Source organism: Tachyglossus aculeatus, unplaced genomic scaffold (genome assembly GCF_015852505.1).
Source record: "Tachyglossus aculeatus isolate mTacAcu1 unplaced genomic scaffold, mTacAcu1.pri scaffold_89_arrow_ctg1, whole genome shotgun sequence".
NCBI classification, from domain to species: domain Eukaryota; kingdom Metazoa; phylum Chordata; class Mammalia; order Monotremata; family Tachyglossidae; genus Tachyglossus; species Tachyglossus aculeatus.
Window position 1 is genome coordinate 1,157,058 of NW_024045097.1, and position 15,214 is coordinate 1,172,271.

General features: G+C 42.2%; 1 pseudogene; it reads right to left on the reverse strand.

Moving 5' to 3' along the window:
- Window positions 1-1,665: 1,665 nt before the first annotated feature.
- On the reverse strand, window positions 1,666-6,454 carry LOC119924259 (annotated as a pseudogene).
- Window positions 6,455-15,214: the final 8,760 nt, after the last annotated feature.

Below are 15,214 nucleotides of genomic sequence, written 5' to 3' on the forward strand. Positions count from 1 at the left end.
ACTAAGTGCTTGGGAGAGTACAATATAGCAATATAAAAGATGTGGTAGACACATTCCCTGTCCACAATGAGCTTTCAGTCTAGAGGGGAAGACTAAAATAGTATAGATTAAATAATTTGCTGGTACATATATAAGGTGCTGATGGTTTGGGGAGGGAAGTATATTGGTTATATTGCATTTTTAGGGATATATGAATTGCATAGGATGATCTTCTAATTACAATTTTACCTATTCAGAGAGAACCTCACAGAAAGGAAAAAGAGATTGAAGTTCATGGTGACATAAGAAAACTGCAGGAGGTAAATCTAAAAGAGAGAAATCAATCAAATGAGCCCAGTGGAAGAGAACATAGACTAGTCATTATTCAAATTCTATATTTCTCCTTTCCCATGTGTACAGTCTTCAGAACTCTCAGACACCAGTAACAGTTCTGAGAATTTAGAACTGCCTGATACCTCGATTCTTCCAGAGTTTTAAGTGGCTCATGAGATTGAGCTGGGGTGGAACACCTGAAAGAGTTTACAACAAATTCAGAGAAGCAGCAGTGGAAAGAGCAGGGGCCTGAGAGTCAGAGGTTCTGGGTTCTTATCCTGAATGTGCCACATGTTTGCTGTGTGACCTCGGGCAAGTCACTTTACTTCTCTGTGTCTGGGTTGTGTGACTGAGTTGGATGTCGCTGCCATTCAAAAGATAGGAAGATGAAGCTCAGTGTATTGGAATCCAAGAGAGACCCTCAAAACAATGGCAGGCACACCAACCAGTCCTCTTTACGTAGTGTAGTAGTTTAGAGATGTGACTCATGAAACTGGTCTAGATAATGGACTATCTGTTAAGCCTGTGTCTAAATATTTAACGTTTCAAAGCATTTAACATACCTGATGTTATGAAGAATTATGTTTTCGTTACCATTTTAGGAGATATAGGAATGTTTTTATAAGACAATAGTATATGTGTTAAGTTGTGTGTGTGTATAATATATATGTGCAATATTGTTATATGTACTCTCTTAAATACTTAGTACTGTGCTCTGCACACAGTAAGCACTTAATAAATATGATTGACTGACCAATGTGGTTTCTGTAACAACCTTTGGGACATGCTCCATCCAACATTTTCCAGTGTTAATTGAAAGAATGAATTGAACATCTCATTGAAATGGCTACTTTATTCAGAATATAATATGGTAATTTAATGCCAGTAGATTTGCTAAATAGATCTATGAGCTGTATTTCTAATTCTGATATGGAGGGATACAATGAGCCATCAAAAGTACAGAAAACAAAATTAGGTGGTCAAAAAATTAGATGATAGAAAATTCAACATGGAGATTTCAATTGTCACTCAAACCAATCCCATTATCTCTTTCCATTTAATTACATTTACATTACATTTAATTGAGGAACAAATAGAAGTCAAAGCAGGTTCCCACATACTGGATATCTGGCCCCTTTTACATGTAAAAGAGTCTGTGCTCAGGGCAAAGATTCCATATTTTATCACAATGTCACCCTGGATACAGGAAAGTGAATATTGAAGGAATATCTATATAGTCTTCGGGTGATTGTGGTAGAAAGTGTGTGACTTCCTGAGGGACCAGGAATAGACTTTTCTGGAACCAATACATGAGGATCCAATAGGAAAACAGCTTCCTTCGTTCAAGTGACTTTAAAACTGTTGTAATAGAATTTTTTTCAGGGCAACAGTCGCCTCCTTATTTCTCAGACTGTATACCATGCGGTTAAACAGTGGTATTACAATTGTGTAGAACAAAGACATAAATTTATCCACATCTGCTGAGTGGCTTGACTTGGGCCATAGATACGTGATGATACCAGATCCAAATAATGAGGTGAAAACTACTAGGTGGGAAGAACAGGTGGAGAAGGCTTCGTACTTCCCCGTGGCTGAGGGTAACTTCAGGATGGTGGATATGATTTTGACATAGGATATGAGTATCAAGAAAAATGGAACTGTCCCAAAGAGCATGGCTACAGCATGGGTGAAGATTTCATTTATAGCTCTGTCCCCACAGGCCAGTTTGAGAACCTGTGCAATATCACAGAAAAAATGGTTCAGTTTTTGGAATCACAGAAGGGCAGGGAGAACATCTGATATGTCTGCCCTATCTGGACTGGAATGCCACCGATCCAGGCACTAGCTGCCATCTGGAGACATGTTTGGTTATCCATGATTATTGAATACTGTGGGCAGTTACAGATGTTCATGTAATAATCGTAGGCCATCACAGCCAGGAGGAAGCACTCTTTGGCTCCAAACATAAGAAAGAAATACATCTGGGTGGCACAGGCTGAGAAAGGAATCGTTCTACTTTGTGTTCAAAGATTCACCAGCATTCTGGGGAGAGTCATGAGCGTGTAACCCAACTCTAAGAAGGACAAATTCCTAAGGAAAAAATACATAGGGGTTTGGAGAGTTCCATCAGTTTTGCTTGTTAAAATGATTAAGCTATTTCCCATCAGGATCATCATGTAAATAACTAAGAATGTTGCAAAAGAAAACTCTGCAGTTTGGGAGAGTTGGAGAATCCCTTCAGAACAAACTCTGTCACAGTGGTGTGGTTTTTGCCTTGTTAGTTTGATCTGCAAAAATAGCAATATCAAAGAATGCAAGTCAGGATAAAGCTTTGTGAACTGATCCCCATTAGAAGAAGAAACCTGATCAATGGTATTTATTGAGTGCTTGCTATATGCCGAACACTGTACTAAGCATCTGGAAGAATACAATACAACAGAATTAGTGGTTATGATTCCTGCTCACAATGAGCTTACAGAAGGGGAGACATATCTATATAAGTGATTTATAATAGAAAATTTAATGATAGGTGAATAAACATTGTGGGGTTGAGGATGGGATGAATATCAAATAACCGAAGGTCACAGATCCAAATTCATTGACTTAAATAATTGGAATTGCAATAAAATGCATCCCAAAGGAGATGGGGTTAATTGCACTAGGTTGAAGGCTGATCTGGGAGGAAGAGGTTTTTATAGTAAGGCCATTTTTTGTCCCTTGATGCCTGGTTGAGTATTCAGCTATTAGCCTCCTTTTGAGTGTGGAGGGGAAGATAGAACTTAACATAACTGAGCAGTCCATTCCTTTAGGTTCTTTAAATTTCCAGCACTGAAGCAATGATGAATGCTTTATGCCTTTAGCTGGTGGGACTTGTGAGAAGGAAAGACAGATGAAATTTTAAACAGAGGTAAAAAAAGTGAAACATTTCAAATATGATGATGATGGTATTTCTTAAGCACTTAGCATGTGTTAGGCACTGTTCTAAGCACTGGGGGGCTACAAGGTGATTAGGTTGTCCCACGTAGGGCTCTAACTCTTCCCTTTACAGATGAGTTAACTGAGGCACAGAAACGTTAAGTAATTTGCCCAAAGTCACACCACAGACAAGTGGCAGAGTCGGGATTAGAACCCATGACCTCTGATTCCCAATCCCATACTCTTTCCTCTGAGCCACGCTGCTTCTCTAAGCCACGCTGCTTTTCTAGATGCAGTGAAGATGCAGTGAAGCAAAACCTCATAATGAAGAGTGATGCTGGAGAGTTGGAAGGCAACAGGAGGACAGATCAGATGCATGTGCAGACATTAAAAATGTGGTGATTCTAAGAGGAGAGGTTTCAAGAAGCCCAGGGCACAGAGGGGGAAAAAGGTCACACTCTATATAGTAAATTCACCAGTACAGCCAGAAATAATCCTTTCATGCAGTCAATTTGGGAGGAATTGTTAGTCACATTAATTTTATCAGTCATACTCACATACTACATGTTTATGCATAAGCATACATATTCAAATTAGTCAGTACGATTCTATAATGAAAATGTCCCCAAATGAGACTGGTTAAGAGTAAAAGTTCTATATACGTTTTCTGAGTTCATAAACTCTGCTTAAAGGAATTGGAAAGACGAAGCAGAAAATATCAAATGTATTGAAGAATATATCCAAATTAGGTAGAAATGTAACGGCAAGAATCCTGAAGCAGAGTTATTTTTCAAGTGTATTTAAGAAGACATAGAATCAATCAATCAATTGGGTTTATTGAGTGCTCACTGTGTGTAGAACACTGTACTAAGTCCTTTAGAAAGTATAACTTAGAGTTGGCAGACACCTTCTCTGCCCCAAAGTATCTTACAATCTAGAGGGGGAGATAGCCACTGATAGGCTGTACACTCCCTTTTTTCTTCCCCTCTCGGCTCCACAGTACTTACGTACATATCCTTAATATTAATTTTAATGTCTGCTTCCCCCTTTAGACTGTAAGCTCGTTGTGGGAAGGGAGCATATGTATCAAGTCTGTTATGTTGTGCTCTCCCAAGCTCTTTGTACAGTGTTCTGAATACATAAGCATTCAATAAATAATTTGATTATGTACGTAAGTGCTGTAAAGCTACTGATGATCTTAATGCGTTACATGAAGTGCTATAAATTTCATATCTCCTCACAGAAGAGCTATTTACTAAAGGTTAACTGATGAAGTCCTACTCTAAGGTTGTTTTACACACTTCTGTGGTGAGGATTAAATAGGAGTTGCATGTATAAAATCCAGAGAACAGTGCATCAGGAATCAGATACAGTACCTGGATTGTTATTGCTAAAGAACTTGGACAAAATCTTATTTTACCTGGTAAATGGACTTAAAGGACAGAACAATTTACACTCTAATGACCTAGCTATAGAGGGGGAAAAAAGAATAAAATTAGAATTCGATCTAGAATGAAGTAAATTGAAAAATGACATTGTAGTTTGAAGTTAGGTTGATGGAAATATAACAATGGAACAAGTTTGAAGTGGTTGAAATAAAGCAACTTTTACTGGGCATAGAAAAATTTCGCCAATAAAATTCCTTTAAAACCTTCCCATGTCCACAATGGCACTGTCACTATGTAAATGCATTTCTGTTGTCAAAGAGACCTGCTCCAGATTCTATGAATTTGGGTGGAATGGTTGGTGTTCAAGGGAAATAGAAACAGAGCCAGTCCAGAAAACATCTCATTAGAGCAATGACTGAAGAAAAAGTTTTGTTTTAGAATGCCTACATGAGATGAAACTGACCAGCATTGTTCTTATACCTATTAATAATTGTGGTAAATGTTCAGTGCTTACTATGTGCTGAACACTTTGCTAACTGCTATGGAACATACAATGGGAACACAGTTCTTGTTTCAATCGGTGCTCTCAGTCTTAAGCCTGTAGTTGATTCAGATTTCTCTCTCTGAGAAGGAGAATTCTGAGAACTAGCAGTGAATATGTTTTGCTTTGTAAACTCCTAATGAAGAAAGCAAAAGTAAATTGCTCTTGAACTTGGCTGTCAATTCTGAAATGGTAGTTCTGTAATGTCACTAGTCTAAAAATCCTTATGGTTACTTGGACCTGCCCCGCTACAGTGTTTTAGCATTCTTCCCCCAGTGTAGCCACTTCACTGACTAAGCCTACTCAGGTATCCCAAGTTGAATACAGTGAGTTTCTTGATGGGGTTTCCCACTTCTCCGTTCTTCTCTTCTTTCTTACTCCTAGCCTCAGTGGTCGCAGGCCACTCCCAGAGTCCAGAGAAGCAGACCAGCAATCCGGGGAAAGGTAAGAGAGCTTCCAGTTGGTTAATCTTTTCCTGCTGTCTATCAACTGTCCACCATAATACCTAAGGTGAGCTGTTTTCATTTTGTTTCATGGTATTTGTTAAGCACTGACTATGTGTCCAACACTGTTCTATATGCTGGGTTAGATACGACTGAATGAGGTTGGACACAATCTCTGTCCCACATGGGGCTCAAAGTTTATGTAGGAGGGCAAACAGGAGAACTGAGGCGTGGAGAAGTTTCTTGACTTGTCCAAGGTCACACAGCAAGAATTTGGAAGGCCTGTCATTGGAATCCAGGTCCTCTGACTGCCAAGACCGTGCTCTTTCCATTGACCATGCTGCTTTGCTAATAATAATAATAATAATGATCAACCAATTGTATCTATTGATAGCTTTTTACGGGGTGCAGAGCACTGTACTATCTGCTTGGGCGAGTAATATATAACAGAGTTGGTAGACACATTTTCCCATTTTGTGTCACTGTGTATTTGAAATGTTTCTTCTGTCCACCTGTTTACACTCCTTTCATTTTATCATCTCATGCTTAGATTAGGCCTGCTCTGGTCTGGTACCTTGCACAAGGCTGCCCGGGACACGGAGTCCAAAATTGTTCCCAGCAAGGTGGCTTGGCATCTTGTTGCATACCAGGAAGTCCAGTTTTTGTCTAGCCTGTCCTCCGCTCTGTATAGAAAAGGAACCCATTGCCTTTGCTGCTGTCTTTGGTAGCTTCAACTTCACAGATCTAGAAAGGGAACGTGAAAGGTCTGAATCCATGGGGAAGCAGTCTGGAGTCCCTCTGGCATAACTCTTTTGGTTGATGGGAAATCTGCAGAGTTTGACAATATGGTTCATGTGACATCATCACATTCCCCTATGTGCCCAGGGCAACATCCATTTTCTTAGAAGCAGCATGGCCTAGTGGAAAGTGCAAAGCCCTAGGAGTCAGAGGATCTGGGTTGGAATGCCAGCTTTGCCAATTGCTTTCTATGTTATCTTGGGCAAGTCACTTGGTTTCTCTCTGCCTCGTTTTCCTCAACTATAACATGGGGATTAAATATCCATTTTCCTGACTCCTTTTACTGCTAGCCCTATATAGGACTGGTGCTCAACCTCATTAACTTGTATCTACCCCAGTGCTTAGGGGAGTTGTTGACACATAGTAAGTGCTTAACAAATACCATAATCATCATCTCCTTAACTGGAGTTCACTGCTTCAAGCAGTGGCTGCCCTAGTTCCATGCCTCAGTTAAACAGGGGTGACCTAGGCCCCTTTACTGAGGATTTCTGGGCAGGGAACATTTCTACCAACTCTTGTATTGTACTCTCTCAAGCACTTAGTAGAGTACTCTGCACACAGTAAACGTTCAATACATACAATGGATTGATTGTTGCCACTCATGTAGAGGGACTTAACATTTGCACTGTGGTTCCACCAACTCATGGAGGCCTCTGTGCTGGTGTCCCTCATTACACAGCCTGGCAGCATTCGGGCCTCTGTGGCCAGACTTAGACGTGAGGGTATGGGAAACTCAGCTGGGGGAACTGATTTTCGACCAATATAAATATGAACCAATTCAGTGGGGAGGGCTCCTCTTGGAGACCAGATAATAATCTTAGTTGTGGTATTTGTTATGTGCTTACCATGTGCCAAGCAATGAACTGAGTACTGTGGTAGATGAAATTCAGCCAGATGGTTTCAGCTGCCAGAAGGGTTCAGGAGCCAGGCAGGCTCAGGGCCCAAAGTTCCAGCCTGCCTCTCACAGGATCTAGAAGCAAGGGGTTGATAATAATAATAATAATAATAATAATAATAATAATAATAATAATAATAATATTTGCTAAGTGTTTACTATGTGCCAGGCACAGTACTAAGCAAACACTGGGTCAAGCACTCCAGAACTATAGCCCTGCCAAGACTGAAAGCATGAACTAGCCTAGCATGGCCCAGCCCTAGATAAATCCCTGTAGTGTTATCCTAAGATCCACAAATGCAGCTTGGTCTACTGGGAGTCAGGAAACTAGGGTTCTGGGATTCTAGCCCAGCTCTGCGATTTGACTGCTGTGTAACTTTGGGCATGTCAGTTAACCTTTCTGGGCCTTATTAAATAGGAATAAAATATGTCTTCTCAATCTCTCTTAGACTGTAGTACAGGTCTAATCTTAGGACACAGCTTAGGACCGTGCTTGGCACATACATGTATAGTAATAATAATAATAATGATAATGATCACTAGAATCATCAGCTTATGCCTATTTCCTTTGACTTCACCAGCTGTAAAACACGAATCTCAGTCTTGATCTTTCTCAGTTGGTTATGGGAGAAGGTAAGTAATATTCAGTATTTTGGAGATTCTTAGGGGCAAGATGTAATAATTGGAAAATGGACTGGAACATCTTAAAAATTTGAAAAAAAGGGAAAAGGGATAGCAGCTAGTTTCACTTTTATCATTGTGATGTATTTATAAAAAGACACCACAGAATTCTCTCTGAGAAATACAATTTTAAAAGTTCTCTAGATTTTTACTTTCTTGAGAACAGTGGTAATATAATCATACTTAGGTAACTGCAACAGATCCAATAATGTTTTCAGGAGTCTTAATTCCAGGTTTAATTCAGACATTAGACATGAAACATATCTAAAGGAGATTAAATTAGCAAGGTGGCTAGATCCTTCGGTCTCTACCAATTCAGCCCTTGCAGTGCCTTTCCATGGATCCATAGTAACAAATTAATAAATATAAAAGTAAATTTATAAATATCTGCTAGAAAAATGCTTCCCCCTCTCAAATCCAACCAAAAACTTGAAAAAAAATAGAATAACGGTGGTTTTTAAGACTCAAATGGAGCAATTGAGGAAAAATTCTGACACATGACTCAGACTACCAATAATATAAATATTAAAATAGTCCATAAACTTAAAAAGAATAATCCTGTAAATTAATTATATGCTCCATTAAATAGTTAGCTGGGCTTTAATCTTCTATCTGTAAACAGTTTTCTCAGACAGAAATCTGTGTGATGTGATTTGATTTTCATTAACTTTTGATGCAGAAATAGTATATAAAAGCTTCAAGAAAACTAAGAATTAGAATGAATGTTTACTGCTACAACCCTACAACCACTGGAAGGAGGTAAACAAAAGTCTCTAATTGTTGATCCCTACGTAGTGCACTTTTTCAGCTTATCCATTCACCTTAAAGAAGGAGAAAGAAGGATTCCTCTCTCAGTTTCTAGGTTTACTCTGCTGACAAATGAAAAAAATGACCTTCTTTAACAGCTCCAAATGATTTGCATTTAATTGCAGCACTTCTTATATTTGTGAAGCTTGTTACCTATCGGGTGGAACTTCCCCTGAAAGACTGAATCTTATTTTATTATTGCTATCACATGTTAATTGTTAATTGTTAACTGCTCTCTGTGATGTGACCTACTTATTTTATTATTGATACTGCATGTCAATTAACTGCTCGCTGTGCTGTCGTTTACCTTGCTGACCTCGCCATGAACGATCAATTCCCCTGCTCCCATCTGCCCTTCCCAGTCCTCACCTTCGCATTCCCCTCTCCAGCCAGCTTTTTCCCTCCCTTTCTCCCTCCCCATCCCTCCCCCCAACCCCTCCCCAGAATCCCTCTGTACCAGCGCCAACCCTCAACCCCTCCCTTCCAACGCCCTCCCTTCCCTCCTCCCCACCCCTACCGCATCCCAGTTCTCCTTTCTCATCGCTACCCCTCTTTCCCCTCTCCCCACCCAGGCCCCGCCAACTCATTCCCATCCAAACACTCCCCTCCCCTCACAAACTTCCCCCTCCCTCCCATCCGTCCACAGCTGCTGCCAAGTGTGGCCTATGGAACCCCCGTTCCATTATACATAAGCTCCCTTTCATCCTTGCCCTGTTCCTTTCCAGCTCTCTTCTTCTCCTCTGTCTCCTCCTCCTCCTCACTCTAACCGAAACATGGCTTACCCTGGATGACACGGTCTCTTCTGTTGCTCTCTCCAGTGGAAGACTGTTCTTCTCCCACTCCCCCAGACTCTCTGGGAAAGGAGGAGGTGTCGGGGTCCTTCTCGCACACAATGTCACTTTCACACTAACCTTCCTCCCCCTTCCCTTTCCTTTCCCTCCTTTGAAGCCCACATTATTTGCCTCTATCACCCTCTCCAGATTCTTGTAAACGTCATCTACTGTCCCACTAGCCCCTCCTACAACTTTTTCAACGATTTTGACCCCTTTCTCACCTTCCCTCTTTCCTTTTCCATGCCCACTCTGATCCTCAGAGACTTCAATAGCCACATGGATGTCCCTGGTGACTCCTCTGCTGCCCGCCTTCTATCTCTCCTTGACGCTGCCAACCTCCTGTTCCACCCAACCTTGCCCACTCACCAACTTGGTCACACCTTCGACCTCATCATCTCCTATACTACATTATCTCCACCCTCACAAACTGAAATCCCTTTCTCTTATCATAACCTTCTCACCTGCCTCCTCACTCACACTCCTCCCCACCGTAAATTTATATTACTGCCCCACAGATACCTCTGCTCTCTCGACCCCATCCATCTTTCTCAGCACATCACACTCCAGTTTGCATCCCTGTCCTCTCTATCCACTCTTCATGACAAGATTACTGCTCTCAACTCCATCCTCTCTACTCAACTCAACTTGCTCACTCCAATTTCCCTTCACCACTCTCGCACCACCAACCCACAGCCTTGGATCACTGCCACTGTCCGCCTCCTCTCTTATGCTAGAGCTGCTGAATGCTTCTGGTGAAAGTCTAAGCACCAAGCCAACTTGTTCACTTTCAGTTTATCCTTTCCTGCATTAACTCTGACTCTCCTCTGCCAGGCAAAGCTATTTTTTCCTCCCTTATTAACACTCATGCCCATCATCCCCATCAGCTGTTCCATACTTTTAATTCCCTCCTCAGGTCCCCTGTTTTTCTCCCTCCTCCATCCCTCACCCACAATGACCTGGCCTCCTACTTCATTAGTAAAATTAATTCCATCATGTCAGAGCTCCCCAAAGTCAACGCTCCCCTTCTCCATTCCCCCAGCTCTCAACTCTCTCTGCTACTCTCCCATCCTTCCCAGCACTATCTTCAGATGAGATCTCCTCCCTCCTCTCAATTGTTATTCCACCACCTGTGCTTCCGACCCCATTCCCTCTCGTCTTATGAAAACTCTCACCCCTTCCCTCCTCCCCTTCTTAACTTCCATCTTCACCTGTTCACTCACCACTGGTTCCTTCCCCTATGATTTCAAACATGCCCACGTCTCCCCATCCTAAAAATATCCACTCTTGACCCCACTGCCCCTTCTAGTTAATCGCCCTATCTCCCTCCTACCCTTCCTTTCCAAACTCCTAGAATGAGTAATCTACATTCACTGCCTCGAATTCCTCAACACCAACTCTCTCCTTGCCCCCCTCCAATCTGGCTTCTGTCCCCTACACTCCACTGAAACTGCCCTCTCAAAGGTCACCAATGTCCTCCTTCTTGCCATATCCAATACTCCTACTCCATTCATTCATTCAAACATATTTATTGAGGGCTTACTGTGTGCAGAGCACTGTACTAAGCGCTTGGGAAGTACACGTTGGCAACATATAGAGATGGCCCTTACCCAAAAACGGGCTCACAGTCTAGAGGGGGGAGACAGACAACAAAACAAAACATATTAACAAAATAAAATAAATAGAATAAATATGTACAAGTAAAATAAATAAATAAATAGATTAATAAATATATACAAACATTATACATATATACAGGTGCTGTGGGGAGGGGAGGAGGTGGAGGGATGGGAAGGGGGAGGAGGGGGAGAGGAAGGAGGGGGCTCAGTCTGGGAAGGCCACTTGGAGGAGGTGAGCTCTCAGTAGGGCTTTGAAGGGAGGAAGAGAGCTAGCTTGGCAGATGTGCGGAGGGAGGACATTCCAGGCTAGGGGGAGAACGTGGGTCGGGGGTCGATGGCGGGACAGGCGAGAACGAGGCACAGTGAGGAGGTTAGCAGCAGAGGAGTGGAGGGTGCGGACTGGGCTGTAGAAGAAAAGAAGGGAGGTGAGGTAGGAGGCGTTGAGTTGATGGAGAGCCTTGAAGCCGAGAGTGAGGAGTTTTTGCCTGATGCGTAAGTTGATTGGTAGCCACTGGAGATTTTTGAGGAGTGTAGTAACATGCCCAGAGCGTTTCTGCACAAAGATGATCCAGGCAGCAGCGTGAAGTATAGATTGAAGTGGGGAGAGACAGGAGGATGGGGGATCAGAGAGTCCTCGACCTCTCAGCTGCCTTCGACACTGTGAACCACCCCCTTCTCCTCAACACGCTATCCAACCTTGGCTTCACAGACTCCGTCCTCTCCTGGTTCTCCTCTTATCTCTCCGGCTGTTCATTCTCAGTCTCCTTTGCGTGCTCCTCCTTCCACTCCGATCCCCTTACTGTAGGTGTTCCTCAAGGGTCAGTTCTTGGTCCCCATCTGTTCTCTATCTGCACTCACTCCCTTGGTGAGCTCATTTGCTCCTGTGGTTTTCAACTATCATCTCTATGCTGATGACACCCAAATCTACATTTCCACCCCTGCTCTTTCTCCCTTCCTCCAGGCTCGTGTCTCCTCCTGCCTTCAGGACATCTCCATCTGGATGTCTGACAGCTATATAAAACTCAATATATCGTTGACTGAACTCTTCATCTTCCCTCCCAAACCTTGTCCTCTCCCTGACTTTCCCATCACTGTAGACAGCACTACCATCTTCCCGTCTCACAAGCCCACAACTTTGGTGTCATCCTCGACTCTGCTCTCTCATTCACCCCACACATCCAATCCATCACCAAAAACTGCCGGTGTCACCTCCACAACATCGTCAAGAACCGCCCATCCTCTCCATCTAAACCGCTACCTTGCTGGGTCAATCTCTCATCCTATCCCAACTGAATTACTGCATCAGCCTCCTCTCTGATCTCCCATCCTCCTGTCTCTCCCCACTTCAGTCTATACTTCACTCTATGCCCGGATTATCTTTGTACAGAAATGATCTGTGCATGTCACCCCGTTCCTCAAAAATCTCCAGTGGTTGCCTGTCAACCTTTGAAGCAAGCAAAAACTCCTCACTCTCGGCTTCAAGGCTCTCCGTCACCTCGACTCCCTCCCTTGCCTCCCTTCTCTCCTTCTACAGCCCGGCCCGCACCCTCCACTCCTCTGCTGCTAACCTCCTCACTGTGCCTCGTTCTCACCTTCCCACTGTCGAGCCCTGGCCCACGTCCTTCCCCTGGCATGGAATGCCCTCCCTCCACACATCCGCCAAACTAGCTCTCTTCCTCCTTTCAAAACCCTACTGAGAGCTCACCTCCTCCAGGAGGCCTTCCCAGACTGAGTCCCCTTTTTCCTCCCCTCCTCCCCATCCCCTCTGCCCTACCTCCTTCCCCTCCCCTCAGCACTTGTATATATTTGTACAGATTTGTTACTCTATTTATTTTACTTGTACATATTTACTATTCTATTTCATTCATTCAAGCATATTTACTGAGCACTTACTGTGTGCAGAGCACCGTACTAAACACTTATTTTCTTTATTTAGTGATGTGCATATAGCTATAATTCTAACTGTTCTAACGATTTTGACACCTGTCTACATGTTTTGTTTTGTTGTCTGTCTCCCCCTTCTAGACTGTGAGCCTGTTGCTGTGTAGGGACCAACACTGCATGTTACTGACTTTTACTTCCCAAGCACTTAGTACAGTGCACTGCACACAGTAAGGGATCAATGAATATGTTTGAATGAATGAATTAATTTATCAAGTCAATGTATTATAGCCACTAGAATCTTATTGGGTAACTTTTTCTATTTAGAATAACATTGTTTTTAACTGATTATTCTGTAAAACTCATTTTATAGAAATCTAGACATAAACATTCACCCTTCATTCTTGCAGCTAATAATTAGCATAGTATCTTCTATTTCAATTGAATATATAGAGCTATCCCATTCAAAGACAGCGGTGTTGACAATGAGATCGATTTGAAGGGTGCAAGTCATACTGAGAATGGACAGCACCCTGTGCACCTGAAAATACAATAATTTCCTGGGGAAAATAGAGGTGGATTTCAAAGCCATTAATGTATAAATACAAGAGGTCAGATCAAAACATTCCCTTTGTTCCTTAGTGATGCCTCCAAACCTCTGGCATTTCTTGAACGTTTTAATGAATTATTGTTTCTCCTAGTTTGGCAGGACCATTTGCTGCCGTCTGTTTCTCTCTAGAAAATCTTCCAAACTTTAAAATGCTCAACCCTCATTCTAGAGCAATAAATCAAGTACCACAGTGGTTACTGTTCGATTTTATCTAGGCTCACTGATACAGTTACTCCAATTGTGTTTTATTTACTTCTGAGTCATCTACTGGAGAAAATATTTCTGCTCTAAACTAATTAGCTTCAAGGCTCCTAGATGGCAGTGATCATGTCTACTTTCACTAGTGTGTCCTCCAAGGTACTTAGCACCATGCTCTTTACAGAGTAAGTGCTCACTAAATACTACTGATTGATCGATTCCCAAGTGTTTCAAGGAAAGATAAACTCCATCACCATTGAGAGATGAAGCAGTGTTTGCCAAAACTGAGCCGAGCAGCCAGAATGATGGAAAGGTATGATCACCTGAATCTTGGATGGATGAAGAGTTTCACCCTAGAATAACCACATTTCTCTGATGCAACAAATGATAGTAGGAGTTTTACCAGAAAGCACATAGATTGGGAACAGAATGGTCTCTAAGATCAGTTCCCAAACTGAAACGTTTTCTGGCTCTCCTAAGAAACTTTCATTATTTTAAAAAGTTTTACTATACAGTTTACTGGATTCACATCGTGCAAGAGGTCTCTCCTTGTAGCTGGACAATAATGATTACGGTATTTGTTCAGTGCTTACTGTAGGCCACAAATTTTACTAAGAGTTGGGGTAGAGCAGATATTTAATCCCCTATTTTGTAGATGAGGAAAGTGAGTCACGGAGAAGTTAGGTGACTTGCCTAGGATAACAAGCAGGCAATTGGTGGAATTGGGTATGCTAGCCCCTAGGCCCTTGCTGTCACCACTAGACCATGTTGGCTTCATACAGGAGGTGGGAATTTAAAGATGCTTAAGAAAGGGAGGGAGGGGTACATATTTATTATTCTTTTTATTTCATTAATGATGTGTATACATCTATAATTCTATTTATATATATTGATATATACATCTATAATTCTATTTATATATATTGATGCTATTTGTTTTGTTACGTTGTCTGTTTCCCCCCTTCTAGACTGTGAGCCCGTTGTTGGGTAGTGATTGTCTCTGTTGTTGAGTTGTACTTTCCAAGTGCTTAGTACAGTGCTCTGCACACAGTAAGTGCTCAATTAATATGATTGAATGAAAGAATGAATGAAAGTCCATGGCACTGGTCTCAGAGCAACTTGCTGGGCTCCCAAATATCATCTGGTGTACACAGATGGAGGCAGCCAGGGAGGGTAACTTTGAGAAGCAATGTGGCCTAGAGGCAAAAACATAGGCCTGGGAGCTGGAAGCCCTGAGTTTTAATCGTGGCTTGCCTGCTGGGTGACCTTTGTCAAGGCATTGAACTTCTCTGTGC